Consider the following 17,153-nt stretch of genomic DNA (forward strand, 5'->3'; position numbering starts at 1 on the left):
TGCCTCTACGATAGGTGAACCCATCCATCAATGTCAACCTCGAAAAGAGAGGGCTGGGGGCTATGGCAGAAGCCTAAGGCATGATGAATAGCAGGAAGAAGGGGAGCTGTTGCTCATGAGATGTAAGGGATGTTAAATGAAGTCACAGACCAGATATTTTTAGGGCATTGAGGAGGAAGTCTTTTTCACATGGACGTAATTAATTGGCAGAACTCATTGCCATGGGATGCTTCAGGTGCCGAAACTATACATTGGTTCAAAAGCAATTAGGCAAATTAATGGGACTGCAACCAGCAGAGGCCTAGTGCGGCTGATACTGCAGATGTTGCCTGTGGTTTAGGAAGCTGCTCTCCCCCCATGACAAAAGCTGCAGCCCAGACACAGTGTGTCTTCTCCTCCCAGGGTTCTCCATGCAGAATTTGTAATACCCCAACCATAGGTAGTTTTCCCCAGTGTAGAAAGAAATCTCCAGATCCCCAACAATGCCATGTACTTTGCAAGGAGTTGGGGCAGGGGCCTCAGCACACATGCCTCTACTTTGCTCTCTATTCTGCTGGATGAGCCATCCCCAAGGCACTTCCCCTGTGATTTGCACAGCTCTAGCTAACTGTGGGATGTACAGGTGCAGGTGCAGTGCCCAGAAATTGCAAGGAAATAGCCCCCATGTATATGCAGGAGAAAAGAGAGAGGGGGCAGTCTACAGGCTGATTAAAGCTCATTTACATTTTAAATGCTCCAGTGCTCTGTCAGTTTAGATAGCTTAATCTTTGAGAATTAGATAGCTTAATCAGACAGAAATAGAAACGGCACAAAGAAGGTTCTGTAAAACCCCAGGGCTCTGGGTAGAGCCTCTCCAAGTTTGACTTCATTTTTGTTTAATGCAGCAGTCTGCTAGGCGCTTTTTAGACAAAGTGCCAGAAAGAGATTTCATGTGAGGTGATATGTAAAGCACGAACTGTGATTTGTTTATTATATTAAAGAACATAGGCAGAGCTTTAGGATAAAAGAGTGTAAAATAAAACGACATGGGAAGCCAAATGGCAGCACTTTTTGCCTGGCAGAGTGGTAGGATGTGGACTGCACCAGGTTGCCTTCTCTGCACCGCCTGGGGTTGAAGGGATGCTCACGTCGACTTGGGCTTGTAAGGACACTGGCTGCTGCATAAGGAAACAGTCAATGGATGAGATTTACAAAGAAAAAACAGACAAGGATATAAACGACATTCAGCTTTGCTTGTTGAGGTTCACCAACCCTCATATTTTCTTCCCAAGCAGATGTTTTGTTTTGTTTTGTTTTCCTGGCTGAGTATATTTTCAGAGCTACTGCAAGGCTGTTTATTGTAAAGCAAACAATCACCTTTGGAAACCAGTTGTGGAAAATAACACAGGTGACAGCAGTGCATACCTGCGACACAGCATTCCTGGGCCTCCGTGGAAATTCAACAGCCTTGCTATATAATCAAGTCTCCTACTCCCAGTTAGCCTATCTTGATCACTTGGAAAATCTGTATTCACGCATGAAAAATGCACTCACCCCAAGGTGTGCGGGTGTGGGATTATTTACCCATGGTTGGTAAGGGCAGTGAGTGCCTGGCAAAGCCAATCTGTGCGAGGTGGGCAGTGTAGCTTTTGTTTAAACTCTCCATCCAATTAGCATTCCTACATTGCATTCTTCCTCCATTTATTCTTTGTCCCTCTCTTTTTTTTTTCTTCCCTGTAATGGCGCTTGAGGAACACTGTAGAAGCACTCATTTTTGAGCAGCCTGACCCCCCTGTTGTTTCCTTGTTTTTCTCTGCAAATCCCCAGAGCTCCTCAGGTACAGCAGTGCATCATCAGCCCCCAGCTCTGTGCATGAAGCTGATGTTGCGTTTTATGGTTAAAACAAAGTGTAAAACCTCTGTAGTTACAGTCCCCAGTAAGCTTGCTCAAGGTAGCAAGGAGGGAGAGGGTAATCTATTCAGGTCATTAAGATGTGGGCAAAATTCAGCCTGTCCTAATTAACCCCGTTTGAAATTTGGCACATATATAATTCGTTTTACACACCAGTCCTGACTGAAACTGGTATTACAGTTCTGCCTCTAAGCATCTGCTTTTGCATTTGGTATTTGGAGGCAGTTTACATAAAAGGGCGGCTTTAATCTGTGCTCCCACCCCAGCTGTCTCAAAGCAGTATGGGGCTGTGTTTCCCCTGCCCGCTTGCTGTCAGGGACAGGCTCAGTGGAGGCACCAGGACTACCAGCATCATGGCGCATGCTCTGAAATGGGCACTGATCCTTTAAAAGCCTCAGGGGCCCCTGTGCCAGCCTGGGCGTGACACAGGTAGCTGCCTCAACGAGCTGCCAGAGAACCAGCTCTGTCTGTGCAAGGGTTTGTTTGGTTTTCTTACGAGTGATGTGGAATGACTGAGTTGTTCCCAGAACATGCTGCCTAAGCTGACCTTATCCCTTCAGCCACGAGCGTACCTGCGGCTTGCTGTTTGTTCCCTAGCTCCTTATGAATGCTGGTGGGAACAATTTGTGGCAGGGCACGTGGCTTCTGGCAGCAGTATATCTTGCTGCAGCACCTACCACCCCCTGCCTCTCATCTTGTTTTGGGGTCTCTGGACATGGTAAGGGCAGGCACCCCAGGAGATTCCCATCCAGGAAAGAGAATTAGCACCTGCTGGGCACATCTGCACTGAGAGGCTCCAGCCTGTGGCCTGGAGCTGAAGCACACGGCAGAAGAATACAAACAAATGAGAGGAAGGCTGGTGGTAACAGAGCACATTTCCCAATACTTCGAGCAAATGCATTGATCTCAGCTCAAAGCTGAAGTTTTGACTGTAAACAATGAATGATAGAGGCCAGGCTTTTAAACAGCCTCTCTGATGTCCTGGGAGGACAGAAGGCTGCTTTGTAAGTGCAGGAGCCAGTCCTGGTAGTGACAAGACAGAGAGGAAGGGAAAAACACGGCTCGGTTGTGTTCGGTGCTGAAATGATGGTGAACTGTATCAAGAGGCCGGTGTGCAAGGGCCGTGGGAGGCAGACGAGTCCCAGCAGGTCTGCGGCACTGCCTGGGGCGTGGGCAGCAGTGCAAGGTGAGCCCAGGGCTGAGAGCCTCCCTGTGCTTGGGAGAACAGCCCTGAGGGCTTTCATTATGCCAAGCTGTGGGAATCAAATGTTGTTTCTGCATTAGAATTGGATAATATTTTTATTTCATGAACTCTGTTGTCATAGTTCCTTTTGGGAGTCCTTCTACTTAACTTGGGGAAGAACTCTGATAGTTTACATCGCTTATCTTCTAGACAAACCTTCCCAGGAATGCACGCTCTGTATATAGGTGTATATATGTATATTTTGTCACACACATTGCAAGAAGATCCTGCACGAGATCAAACCAGAGAACAAAGCATGGTATGCCGAGGAAGCCCTGAAGAGACATCTGAAGGCCTGGCATCATCCCCCCCCCCCCCCCCCCCCCCGGTGCTCTTTGTTTAACGAAGACTTCGGAGACAATCACCATATCAATACAAGAAGAGCACCGAGACATCTTGGAAACAACAGGATGGCTACACCAGATAACACACGAATCAACAAACGTAAACTGATAAGATTGTGAACCTGGAGTACCCAGCCAATGGGGAAACAGGGCAGGGGGATGGATAAAGGGAAAAACAGGGTATAAAGACTGTCATCTTGTGTCCATAGGTGCGCTCCTGCTTGCGGGACGCCCGCCATTGCAATCGCGAATAAAATCTGCTTTATCAGAGATACCGTCCTGACAAAAATTATTTGGATGTTTCCAACAATTTGGGGGCTCGTCCGGGATTATTATCGCCTCTTTGGAGGTCTCCCTACTGCCCTGGACAGGATAGGTGCACCCCGCTGATTTCAGCGGTCCTGTCTGGGTAGTGAGGTGACTCCTTGGGATGGCCGATAAGAAACCGAGACTGTTACATACAGGACGGGCTCTGTGAAAGCCAAGGGGCAGGTAGGCACGGGTATTGACCCCTGGGGACCCGGTAACTTCGTGCACGGACCAAGGTAAGGGAGTTTGATTCTTACCTTGGGGGGTCGGTGGAGACTCGAGTGAGTGTGTGACTGAGACGCACTTTTAGTGCGAAGCGAGTGCTGAGTCCCGATTTGCGGTTCTGTTGTCCCGCGAGGGGCACGGCCAGAGACGGACGAAGCGGCTGTGTTGGTAAAAGGAAGAGTCTCGGGAGGGAGCTGTTGGTGTGCGGTACCCTGGACACTTGACGAAGTGCCAGCAGTACACCCCTATTAATCCAGAATCGGAGCGAGGTGCTCCGGAGGGATTGGCCCTAAATCCGAGAATCGGAGTGTGGTAACCTGTGGGCTGGGTAGTTCACAGTAGCATTCCGGAGGGATGGGGAATAGGAGCTCCCAAGGACAGGGGAAAAAGGTTTCCAAAGTCGTGCCTAAAGATAGCCCCTTGGGAAAAATGTTTCAGAATTGGAAAATGATCCCAAGACCAGGGACATGGATAAGAGAAAATAAATAAATAAATAAATAAAAATGCTTAAATATTGTATACAAACATAGCCTAGAGAACCAATACAGGGAAAATCAATATTCTGGCCAGAATATGGATCTGACGAAGATTTGGTGTGTCAGATTCTGAATTCATATGTAAAGAATAAAACCCCCTTTTCAAAGGAGGAATCAGACTACGCTGCTTGCTGGATTCAAGAAGCCAGTCTGTTACTAGTAAGGAAAGGTCCGGACCAGGGAGGGGAGGAACTAGAAAAGAGAACTAATCAATGGGATCCTTTAAAGAATCTACCTCCCCCATATAACCCCAATGTAGCACCAGGGGCAATAGTTGTAGGCTCAGAAGGAGAAAATGGGGAAGCAAATGGGGTTACTCTACAGGAAGGAAGGCATGCTGGGCTCAGGAAAGAATTAGAACAATGTAAAAGAGATACTGAAAATTTCCCCTTCCCTAAAACTAACCATACTAATGCCCTCATGTATCCTTTACGGGAGGTTCCACTGGGACAAGGGGAAATAGGCTATGTAAATTCCCCACTCACTAGCGGAGAAGTAAGGAATTTTTAAGAAGGAAAAGAAATTCTTAACTGAGGATCTTATAGGAGTAGCAGAGCAATTAGATCAATTTCTGGAGCCAAATTTCTACTCATGGATGGAAATGATGTCTATTATTGGGTATGTTGTTTACTGGAAAGGAAAGAGGTATGATTGGGTGGGCACCTATGCAAGTGTGGAAAATGAATACAGAGGGCAGGTTGGGCCCTGGAAGGAGGCGGAGAGAGGAAGGATCCTGAGGATAAATTGTACTTATTATTGTCATTGTCTTTGTGATTGTTAAATGTTTATGTTGTGAAAGTGTTGTGTTGTGCTGTGCTATGCTGTGCTGTGCTATGCTATGTCATATACGAGGCTGTTGTGGAACAAAGGGTGTCTAAAGTGATACTGGGAAGACCCCCTGGGTTGTATTTTTTGCTCACTGGAGAAACACTGCTGGTGAGCCAGGGGGAATATTGAATAAGAAATCAGGAACATAAATGGAGTAATGGGACCAATTTTATAATTGAGTGCCCTAATCACAAGACCAAGTGCTGGGTGTTTGTGGAAGCTGAAGAACTGTATTGTTTGATTTGTGGATTTGGAAGGCAGTGGGAGAAACTGTCTTGATGATATATGGAAGTGCAATTGTTAATGGTGCAATTGGTAATGGTATATGGATATGCAATTGGTAATGGTATATGGATGTGCAATTGAGGGTGTACAAATAGTGGAATTGTGGAAAAGCAAACAAACAAACAAACAAACAAACAAACAAAAACGGCAAAAAGGTTAAGGAAAAACAGTGAGTTTGAGATATTAGAGTTTGGGTCTTTGAAAACACATCCCCCGCACTACTCCCCCCACCGCGGCTTGTAAGAACACCTCGGAGTGAGAGAGAGAGCTGGGGGCCGGAGCCTCCCGCTGTAACTGCAGGGTGTGTGACTTGTGAGTGGGGATGGGACGGGACATTGAATGTGAGAATAGCCGTCATCTGCAGAGATCTCGGGAAACCCGATATCCCAGTGTAAGCACTGTAAGCCTGGGGAGGGGAGGATGTGAAACAGAAATTACTAACATTATATTTCAGTAATGATAAAAGTATGAAAAGTGGAAAGGGTTTGGAAAACACAGGCTGAGGAAGGCAAAGTTGAGCAAGGTGAAACAGGGATGTCCTTACCTAGAAGAAGAGGTAAGGGGGAGCCTGGAAGGGCTCGGGGAGAGTTCCACCCCCGCTGGACCGAAAGCAGCTGGGGAAGCAGGGTAAAGGGTTTATTTTCTGATACGGATGCCTCTTACTCTGTGCTACATCAAGAATTATTACCCGTAGATGATTTTTGTAATAGTTGTAGGAACTCTGGCAAGAGAAGTTTACTTTTTGGGGACCAATTAAATACAAGTTAGGAGAACAAGTAGGAATATATAAACTCTTGTACATGCCAGGTTCTCCAAAACCGTTACTCGGGCATGATGTATTAGAACAGTTGAATGTAGAGATTAAATTCAGTAGAGAAAATTGGAGCTAAGTGTCAAGCAAGGCCAATTGACAGAAAATTTTAAGTCTGGCTTTAACACAAACTGGGAAAAGCAGTGTTGCACCCCCAGCAGTTAGATAAATCCTAAATCAGGTATACACAGGATTGCAGGCATTGGGAATGCCTGGCAGAGCCAAAAATGCAGCCCTATAAAAGTTAAGTTAAAGACGGGAGCCAGCCCAACCAGGGTAAAGCAGTGCCCTTTAAGGACACAAGACTGTAGGAGGATAAAAGAAATAATAAATAACTTTTTGAATTTTGGATTATTAATTGGATAGAAACCTAAATAGAACACCCTGATGTTGAAAATGAAAAATTGGATGGCAAGAACTATAGTTTGGTACAAGATTTGAGGGCAATTGTTAGAAATGTTGAATATATACAGCCCATGGTGTATATCTTTATTAACCAAGTTAAGGAATAAGTAGGTGGGGTTTACCGTTCTGGATTTGAAGTACACCTCTTTTTTTTTTCTGCCTGGTTTTGCCAAAGAAAGTCTAAAATTATTTGCCTTTGAATAGGAAAACTCCAATAAGGGAAGAAGGAAAAAAATAATAATAATAATTAAAACAAAATAATAGTAAATAAATAAGGAAAAAAAAAAAAACAAACACCTCAGCTAACCCGGACAGTGTTACACAGGGTTGTGAGAACAGCCCAGTGATTTTTGAAAACTGGTCAACTTGTGAGCCTGAGATTTGGGTTCCTCCATCTCACAGTGGAACTTTACTGCAGTATATGGATACTGCAGTAACCAAGGAGGACTGTGTACAGTGGACTGTGAGTTTGCTGAATTTCTTGATTTAAATGGCTATCAAGTTTCTCAACAGAAAGCAGAACTGATCAAAGAGAAGGAAGCAGTTTGCTGAACACCCAGAACACCAACGCAGAGCTACCTCCAAGCCAGCAGTGTGCACTGCATGGAGACTGTTTGTGCCAGTTGGTCAGACCTACAGGAGGAACCATTGGACAACGCTGAGGATTCCTGGATTCACTGACGGAAGCAGCTTTGTGAGACAAGGAAACTGTAAGGCAGGACATGCAGTAACTGCTACTGACAAGGTAAATGAAGCCAAACCATTACCTGTGGGGACTTCTGCTCAGAAGGCTGAAAGAACTGCCTTGACAAGAACCTTAAATATATGGACAGATGCTAAATATGCTTTTGGGGTGGTACCCACTCATGGTACCATCTGGAAAGAGCGAGGTTTTCTTACACACATGGAGAACAAATTCACATGATGTAAATCTACCAAAGAGCAGCATGGCTGTTATACATTGTAAAAGACATCAGAAGAGTGACACTGTACAGGAAACTGGGAATATGATGGTGGATCAGGTGGCAAAACAGGCAGCTGAAGGAAAAGAAATTGGTGAACTGGCTTTAATTCCAGACGGTAAACTTAAAATATCTGAACCTTAATCAGAAGCTATAAGATATTGTAGGGAGGATAGGAATTTGGTGATTTAAAAGGGAAGAGAGCAAGCTGACAGGTGGGTACATACCCAGATGGACACATTGTTGTGCCCTTTATTACTTTACAGAAATTGGTTCTAAGAGAACATAATAAAACATATGGGGGTACAGACATCAGAAAGTAACTGTACAATCCTAGTACCAGGAACAGGGTACAAGTGGGGCTTGTTGGGAAAGGGAATCTTTTAGGACAACAATTGCAAATTGATTTTTTTCAGAACTGCCTGGAAAAAGGAGGGTTTTGGTATATGCTAGTTCTAACAAATACCCTTTTCAGGGTGGCCAGAAGCATTCGCTTGCAGGACCAATCAAGCCAAAGAAATAACCAAGGTATTGCTGCAGGAGATTATACCAAGGTTTGGGGGTCCTGCAGCAATACCCTTCAACAAGGGAACTCACTTTATTGCAGAGATTGTCCAACAGATCAGTAAGCATTGGGAATAAATTGGCAATTGCACATATCACACAGACCACAGGCAAGTGGTCAAGTGAAAAAGATGAACTATCTAATTAAATCACAGGTTGTAAAACTGGGCCAGGAAGCTGGACTGTCCTGGCCAAAGTTGTTGCCTTTGGCTCTCCTTAGGAGCAGAATGAAACCTAGAGCCAAAGTGGGGTTAAGTCTTTCAAAATATTGTACAAAAGGCCTTATTTTGTACAAACAGGACCTCTACCCAGGTAGGGATGAAATACTGAATGTGGTAAGTTTACAAGAACATCTTCAGGAAATAGAGAAACTGGTTCTAGGAACTAGAGCCCAAGGCCTTGACGGCTTGATACATAATATTTTAACAAGAGATTATATGTATATAGCAGATGTCTTTCACATTCGCCCCTGGAATCAAGGTGGATAAGTCTGTTCCAGGTGCTGCTAACATCCCGCACAGCAGTAAAAATTAAAGAACAAGCATTGTGTATACATCATACTAGAGTTAAAAAGGTCCGTCAAATACAATGGGAACTGAAGTCAGCTGGACCCTTAAAATTGTGAATCCAAAGACAGTAATATGGGCTCTTATAATTGTTAGAAATGTTAATTTGATTAAGTGCAGCATTTGATATAAATGCTTTTATATCTCTTGTGAAAAACATCATTGCAAAGTATAGTTATATCAGTAATTGTTTGGTATGTGGGCAAGCTAAGGATTTAAACTTTTCACTTTTTGTTGTCCTGATGATTTTAAGGCGAGAAATCAAATTGTTGCAGGGTTTGAGTCACTGTCCTGATGGGTGATGATCAACAAGAATGTAGATTGGATTAACTACATTTGTTATAACCAGTGGAGATTTACAAATTATACAAAAGAGTGCAATAAAGGGAATTGCAGAACAGTTAGATGCCATAAGTAGGATGGCCTGGAAAAATAGGATCTCCTAAGATAAAGAAAGTGGAGAAGAGGGAGATGTCTATAAAAGTGAAACTTAAAAAAAAAAAAAAAAAAATTTGCAGAAATCAACAGTGTATGAAAAAAGAAAAAGGGGGGAATTGTGGGAATCAAATGTTGTTTCTGCATTAGAATTGGATAATATTTTTATTTCATGAACTCTGTTGTCATAGTTCCTTTTGGGAGTCCTTCTACTTAACTTGGGGAAGAACTCTGATAGTTTACATCGCTTATCTTCTAGACAAACCTTCCCAGGAATGCACGCTCTGTATATAGGTGTATATATGTATATTTTGTCACACACATTGCAAGAAGATCCTGCACGAGATCAAACCAGAGAACAAAGCATGGTATGCCGAGGAAGCCCTGAAGAGACATCTGAAGGCCTGGCATCATCCCCCCCCCCCCCCCCCCCGGTGCTCTTTGTTTAACGAAGACTTCGGAGACAATCACCATATCAATACAAGAAGAGCACCGAGACATCTTGGAAACAACAGGATGGCTACACCAGATAACACACGAATCAACAAACGTAAACTGATAAGATTGTGAACCTGGAGTACCCAGCCAATGGGGAAACAGGGCAGGGGGATGGATAAAGGGAAAAACAGGGTATAAAGACTGTCATCTTGTGTCCATAGGTGCGCTCCTGCTTGCGGGACGCCCGCCATTGCAATCGCGAATAAAATCTGCTTTATCAGAGATACCGTCCTGACAAAAATTATTTGGATGTTTCCAACAAAGCTATTTCTGTTCATCACAGTGGCAAGACCCTGGAAACTAACCACTCTGTGTCTCCTCATAATTGTTCACCAGAGAAGGGCACAGAGGGCCCAGCTCTTCTTAAGTGATGACCCTCGAGCTTCAAGTGAGTCCAGCTGTGCTCCTTCATGCTCCTTGAAAGTCCCAAGATGGTCACCTCACCCCCCAGTGCCTGCAGGTAGCAAGGCTCACCAATACTTCTGCTTGCTAATGCGGCTACCAAACGTCATCTGTCCCGGGGAACTAAGCAGTGTGACAATAATGACTCACTGGAGACACACCTTGACCATCAACACTTTTGTGAGCCTACCACACCCTTTCCTGCAGGCTTTGACTTGCTTGGACTGAAAAGCATCTTGGAGTTTTTCGTTTGACAGAAAGTGGCCCTCTGACAGTTTACATATGAGGGACAAAACTGTGCCTGTACCACTGGCTTCGCATGATGTACCATTAATGCATGCTAATGGTGCTTTGCCTGAAGGCATTTGCACTTAGAGAACTGGGATGCAGAAATCATTCATTCTGTAATAACTGAAAACGGAGGTTGTAACAATATGAGGCACACGTGAAATTGTATAGTATCTCTGGAGGTACATCTCTTTGACAAGGTAAATAAAAAAACAGGTTGCTTTTTGGGTAGTACTTTTAGGCTTGGACGAAAAAAAAATTATCTGCAGATCTATCTAATGATTTAATAGATGTCTTTTTTTTTTTTTTTTCCCTCACATGAACACATAATTTGTGTAAGTGCATTACAAAGTTTAAGATCTGACTGTTTTCACGCTAGTTTCTCTGAAGTTTATATTCAATCTGTGTGTACAGCTCTCACTGTAATGCAGATTCAGTTAATCCCTATTCCCATTTCAGCAACTAACTTAAATAGTGTTAAAAGTTACAAGCTGTGGCTGTATTCATTCTCCTCCCTGCTAACCACAGTCCATAATATTTACTAGTTGATGTCATTCAATTTTAGCCTGACAATCTGCATCCTAACGATTTTTTTGGTGTTGCAATTAATTGATTTGCTAATGCCTTTCTTTTACCTTTCCCCCCCCTTCATTTCCACATTTCTTTGTCTCACCACTTAAAGTGTCTTTAAGAAGTTATAAACAGATTTTCTCCCACCATATTTGTTTAGATATGGACATGGTTATATGTAAACTAGTTTACAAAATAAACTGAATGGTTTGAACAACCTTTATGGTGGGATAATCCTCTTTGTTGTGGGCAGCTGAGTACACCAAGCTCTGCTTGGTGATGGAGACAAATCACTGCAGGAGGTCTGGGTGAACAAGAGCTGGCACTGTTTCCTCTTGCAGTGGGGAGTCCCAGGGCTGTGCTTTTCCATAGCTTTGGTTTTCAGCCTCTTGTCACCACACCCACATAAGAGTACAGTGACAGCCATTTTGCTACCACAGGTGCCCACAATTAAATAATTTCCCTGAACTTTCTACTGTATGGCCTGCAGGACTGGGTTCTTGCTTTACTCCCTGTATTTCTCTCCATTGTTGTATCCCTCACCGAGGAAGATAACACAGCTGTGTGTCCAGTGTGCTGTCACTGGACCATCTGGAAGCCAGGACTGTCCTCTCTGGGCAACCACAAAGGCTGGAGGGGCAGCCATGGGAAGCAAGTAGCTCCTTTCTTGCTCATCTGCCAGCTCCTAGGAGGCTGTAAACGAGCAGCACAGTGTTTTCTGAAGGCTCAAAAGCTGCCAGGTTTCCTGTTGCCTACATAACCAGAAGTAGCTATTGCAGATGAGGCCCTTCCAGCCTAAAACAAGCATGGTGTGTAGAAGTCCCTCCTTTCATTTCCCAAACACATTTCTGGCTGCCAAATCTACCCAGGCTGACATCATCTTTTGCTAAGGCTGAATCAGTGTGGTTGGGGAGTAGGGTTTTGCAATCTCTTAATGACAATTCGCCACAGCTTGTCCCTGTATCAACTGGCCGGGGAAACAACATTAGTGCCCGGTAAGCAAGAAACGTGTTTAAACCTGCGGTTTAGGCAATGCAGCTGATGCTGCAGCTGTGCACATGACCAGAGAGTAATTATAATGCCACCTAGTGGCATCGTCTTTGGAAAGACAGCCCTGGTCGTGGGTGAGTGCTGGTGGGAGTCCATCAGGCTTATTTAATTACTGTTTTCTCCTTTTGGGTGTATGGATGTGTAAGTTGGCATACTGGTGCAGATTGCTATGTATTACAAGTACACAAAATGGTGCTGAAGTATTGAAGTAAGGCAGAATTTAGGGACAAAGCTCCTCTGTGCAGCCCCCCTTTTCTCTTATAGCCGCTGTGCCTTCTTTCAGGGGCTGTTTTGCTCAGGTGCTGCATCGCAGACCTGGGCCAGTGCTAGGTGTCCTACATGAGGCAGATCCATAAGCCTAGCATAGGCTGCTTGGTGCTCCTAAAACTCTTTAAATGGTAGTGAGACATGGTGAACTTGAGCAACCATGACCCTAAGTAGAAGTTTAGGTTTGCAGTCGCTCTGGGGAGTGCTTGGGTTGGCTTTCAGCCTCAGACCTGTGAAAGGGCCCAGCCAAGAAGCCTGGAAGTAGTCACAAAATGCTCTTTATTCCTGGCTGGGAATTTGTTTGTCTTCAGTGAGCCTTGGAGTCAGTTTATCTCCAGGATCCAGAATGGATAAGATTCATGTCAATCTGTTGGCAGACTGTAACTCTTCTGTGAATTTTTGTATTTCTCATGGCAATTTATGTAGGAGAACCAGAAAGCAAGTGACTCAAAGCACTGCAGGAGAGAAAATGCCAAAATCGGCAGGACTGTGAAAAGCCTATTTGCAATTTTTCCCCAGGGATGTTCATTTTTAATATAGAGAGGTGTGAAAAGTGAGGATGTTTGCTTATAGTGAAGTGAGCTTTATTAATGACATCCTCAAGTAAGAATTTCTTGGACATACTTCTCAATCTGAAGATCAGCACGTATAGCATTGATATGCATTCTGTGCCTTGCTGAGAAGAGGCATAATTTGAGTGGCTTCTTGAGTCCCCAAGATCAACAAATCCATAGGAAAGTACTGCTCAGCTTTCACATGCAGCAGTACCTTTCAACTTCAAAGTGCTTTGCACACCTTAACTCATCTGAGATGCGTTCTGTCATGAAACTGTTACGCTTTTGTTTTTTTGTACCATGCTGTTATTATACATATTAACCCAGTGCCTACAGGCCCAACTGAGATCAGGGCTCTGTTGCACACAGACAGAATTAAAAAGCCAGCTTCTATCCAGATGAGTTCACAATCTACAAAAGAAGCAATGGGTGGGAAAGGAAAGAGAGGCACGGGGAAGTATGCCTTATGTCACTCAGCTGAAGCTTGTGGAGCACAGGTTTTCTGAGTTTGAGGCAGGCGTGCAATCCTTTGGCTTCACTGCCTCTTGTTAATGTCTAAGTTGGTAAGAAAGCCTGCCAGCCATTTTGTCTCCAGTTCAAAACAGGCTTAACAGACAAAATTGTCTGTATTTTTCTTTCACTAATATTTTGCTTGGGTTGTTTTCTCCTGGTTCCTTAATCCAAACTAAAGATTATTCTCAATGAAATCACATCACGTGTGAAAAAACAACCACGGTCATAGTGACCATAATCTGTGATTTCATCTGCACAACTCACACACCTAATTTATGGGCTTGTGTATACATACACGTACGCTGAAGTGGAGATGATGTCAAGTCTGACATTTCTCTGCTGTAGCTTACCATAGCACTTACACTGCAGTAACTTGAGAACTTGGACACAGAGCAAATGGGTAGTTTTGTTAAATGTGGAATGCTGCTAGAAAAAAAACTTTCCAAGAAGCTTTGATGGTTATTTTGTTCAGTGGTTGGCTGATGCAAAAGAAGAGAAGAAGTGTTATTTTCACTAGCACTACTTATTATAAATAATATGCCTATGCTAGTGAAAAGCAGTGCCACATATCCACAGTGGATTCAGAAATGGTTAAGTTAAGTGCTGGATGGCTGTGCAACTTAAGTAATCTTTGGAAAAACAAAAACAAAAAAAAGGAAAAAGAGACCAATGGAAGCTGCAAATTTAAGTGAATTAGTTGCAAACAATGTGTTGCAAATAATTTCTCAATAGACAATGGGTACTAGAACATCTATCTGAACATCTAGTTTTCAGCTCCATGACAGGTTTGGAACCTTGCTACCAGGACCCTGAGAGCAGCAGGGTTACCATTAGCTTCTTACATTTTTATTCTATGGAAAATCATCTGCTGGGATCAGGTAGGGTCCTGTAGGACATTCCTGGGTGATGCAATGCCAACTTCTGTTTCTGTAGGAGATCTCTGGAGGATGGTTTTGAGGCAATGCGGAAAGGCTGGCATTTCCTGTACTGAAGTAGACACCTTCCCCTTAGAATAATTCCTAGTGTGTTTCATAGAGTAACGTCTTGATTTCAATTCCACAGCTAGTTGATTTGGTTTCTATTTTATCCTCCCCTCTTCAGCCTTGTGCAGGAAGAGTATAAGCCTTTTTTGGGACAGGAATTTGTTCTGTTTTTACGTGCTTAACATAAAAATGCACCCATGTCAAGGGGCTCTAGACATTGTCCTACTGAACAAGCTGAATAAATTGTATCGTCATCTCTTTTAACAATGTGGGAGAAATAATGCTAACAGATCTTTTTCTCCTTCTGCTGGTTTTTAGAAGTTTGCTTTGGATGTTCATGACAAATTCAGACATGTGCCACAGAACATGCCCATGCAATCTGTCCCAATGAAAATACCCATTCCCACGGAAATGGTTGATACCATTTCTCAAAAGTCGTATTCTAGTTTGATACTTCATTCCTTCTGTGGTCTACATGTCCTTCTGACCAGATTGGCACTGGCTTGTCCATAGCAATCAGGAACAGACAAACAGCAAATCCGCAAGTTCTCTAAATTCTGGAGAAGCAAATAAATCCTTGTAAAGGTACTGCTTCATTTGCACTGTATGTAATTTATCATCTTTCAACGTCTTGTCTGTGCTTTTTAATTACTGCAACCCTTCCATCATTTTTTTTTTTAATTTAAAAAAAGCCAATTATATGACAATCTTGATTGCCTAATAGTTGTAGTAAAATGTGCACATGCGAGTCAGGATGATTGTTCTTTCTTGTTTGTTTTTGTTCTATTCACCTTTCAGATTTCTAAGTTATATAACTGTTCCCTTTGGCTTGTGATCAAGGTTTGAGATTAACTATGGCTCTGCAGTTGTGCGCTCTGAGGAGCTGACATATGGCTAATCTACTTGACAGGCTCTGGCTCCTCATTCTTTAAAAGCGTGGGGATGGAGGATTTTGGTGTTAAAACGGGACTGTCAGCCATGTATTAAGCAAAATCAATGTCCTGATCTCCATCTCTAATACAGAGTCCAGAAGAATGCTCAGCACTGGAATACAGTGCTACCCTTCTCCATGTGGATGGGCTTGCAGAAGTGTAGGAATCTCAGCTCTCCCTGACTGTTGTGGGGATTAGGCATTATACAGGCTTGAAAATTCTGAAAATCAGACTCAAACCCACCTGTGTTTTCTTCAAAGTAAACATATAAAAAAAGATCTTTGGGGCACTTCTCCTATGTATGTTGGATGTATGCTATTTTGTGTCCTATCTCCAGAGAAAACCTTACAGCGAGGTTTCCATGTGACAATTTACTGCTTGTTAGTACCTGTTTGTACTGTCAGAGTATCTGGCACTTCTGGTAGCCTGTGACACCAAAGTGGCAAGCACTGAACAAGCAGATGACAAGATGGTCCATATGCTTTAAAGAGTGCAAAATTGAGACAATATTCATCTTAAATTTTAAACACTTATCTGAAGTGTTATCTTAAGACAACACTTAATGTAACTTGGTTGTGCCCACAAGGTATTTGCAGGGATGTGGGCCTAGGTCCATACACACCGCCCACTAGAAAAGTTTTGTGTGGGTACAAACTATGTTTGCCCATTGACAGCCATTTCCAAGGGAAAGAGTGGATAAACAGCTCCTTTGCTAGCAGTCTCTGGCAATGATCACCGATGCAGTTAAGTAATAGAAAAATAGCTTGTTAAAAAGTGTACCACAGGTGATGGAGAAGGGCATGCATTAATGTTCCTCTCCATAGAGGGAAGAGGCTTACAAAGTTCAAAAGACAAAAACTTAACAGCAATGCTAAGAAAAATGCTACTTTCAGCATGTGGAAAGGGAATTATAAAAAGAAAAAGTCTTAGAGAAGGTCAGAGGAAACCAAGAATACAATTAGGCTACCAGATCACTTTGCAGGTAACCAAAAAGACCATTCCTGTCATCATAAAAATTACAGGCTATGGAAACCAGAACAACTGGGAAACTCTGTATTGCTGTCTTCCCTGTGGATAATGATCTGTTCATCGCTATCAAAACAAGACCTAAACAAAGCTGTGCCAGGGAGAGCGTGTGACTTAGGAGGACAGGAGTGTACAGCAGCGGGAAGAGCCATGGAGATGAAGGAAGGGTTTGAACTGCTGGTGTCGCAGGTGGGAAAGCAGCACAAGGACTGAGGAAGAAATGATGGAAGGTGTGTGCTTCTTGGGTGAAAGGCAGAGAACCAGAGTCAGCCCAGACTCAGTTTGAAGTATGCACTTTAGGCACAATTAGATTTTTTGGCTTAGCTCCTATATATGTTGAGATTCAAGATAAGGGATTTGAATAGTATATAAAAAAATGTGTTAAACTATTACAAGCAGCGCCTCTGTGATATTAAAAAAAAAAAAAAAAAAAAAAAAAAAAAAGCTTTCAATTAGCTGCTTATATCAGTTAAGAGGTTGGAGGAGGCGGTAAGTCCAAAGGCATCTGAGGAGATCATTGTGTCTCTTTGTTGCGCCCACCCTGGTGTGGTCCTACCACTAAGCTTTGGCAAGAACTCTTGGAATAAAATCACATTTTTTTAAATCATGTAGCAAATTTGCACGCCTAGATCTCACAGCTGGGGGCACACATTATTATTATTATTGG

The sequence above is a fragment of the Phasianus colchicus genome, chromosome 4, assembly GCF_987193195.1.
Source record: "Phasianus colchicus chromosome 4, bPhaCol1.hap1.1, whole genome shotgun sequence".
Taxonomy (NCBI): Eukaryota; Metazoa; Chordata; class Aves; order Galliformes; family Phasianidae; genus Phasianus; species Phasianus colchicus.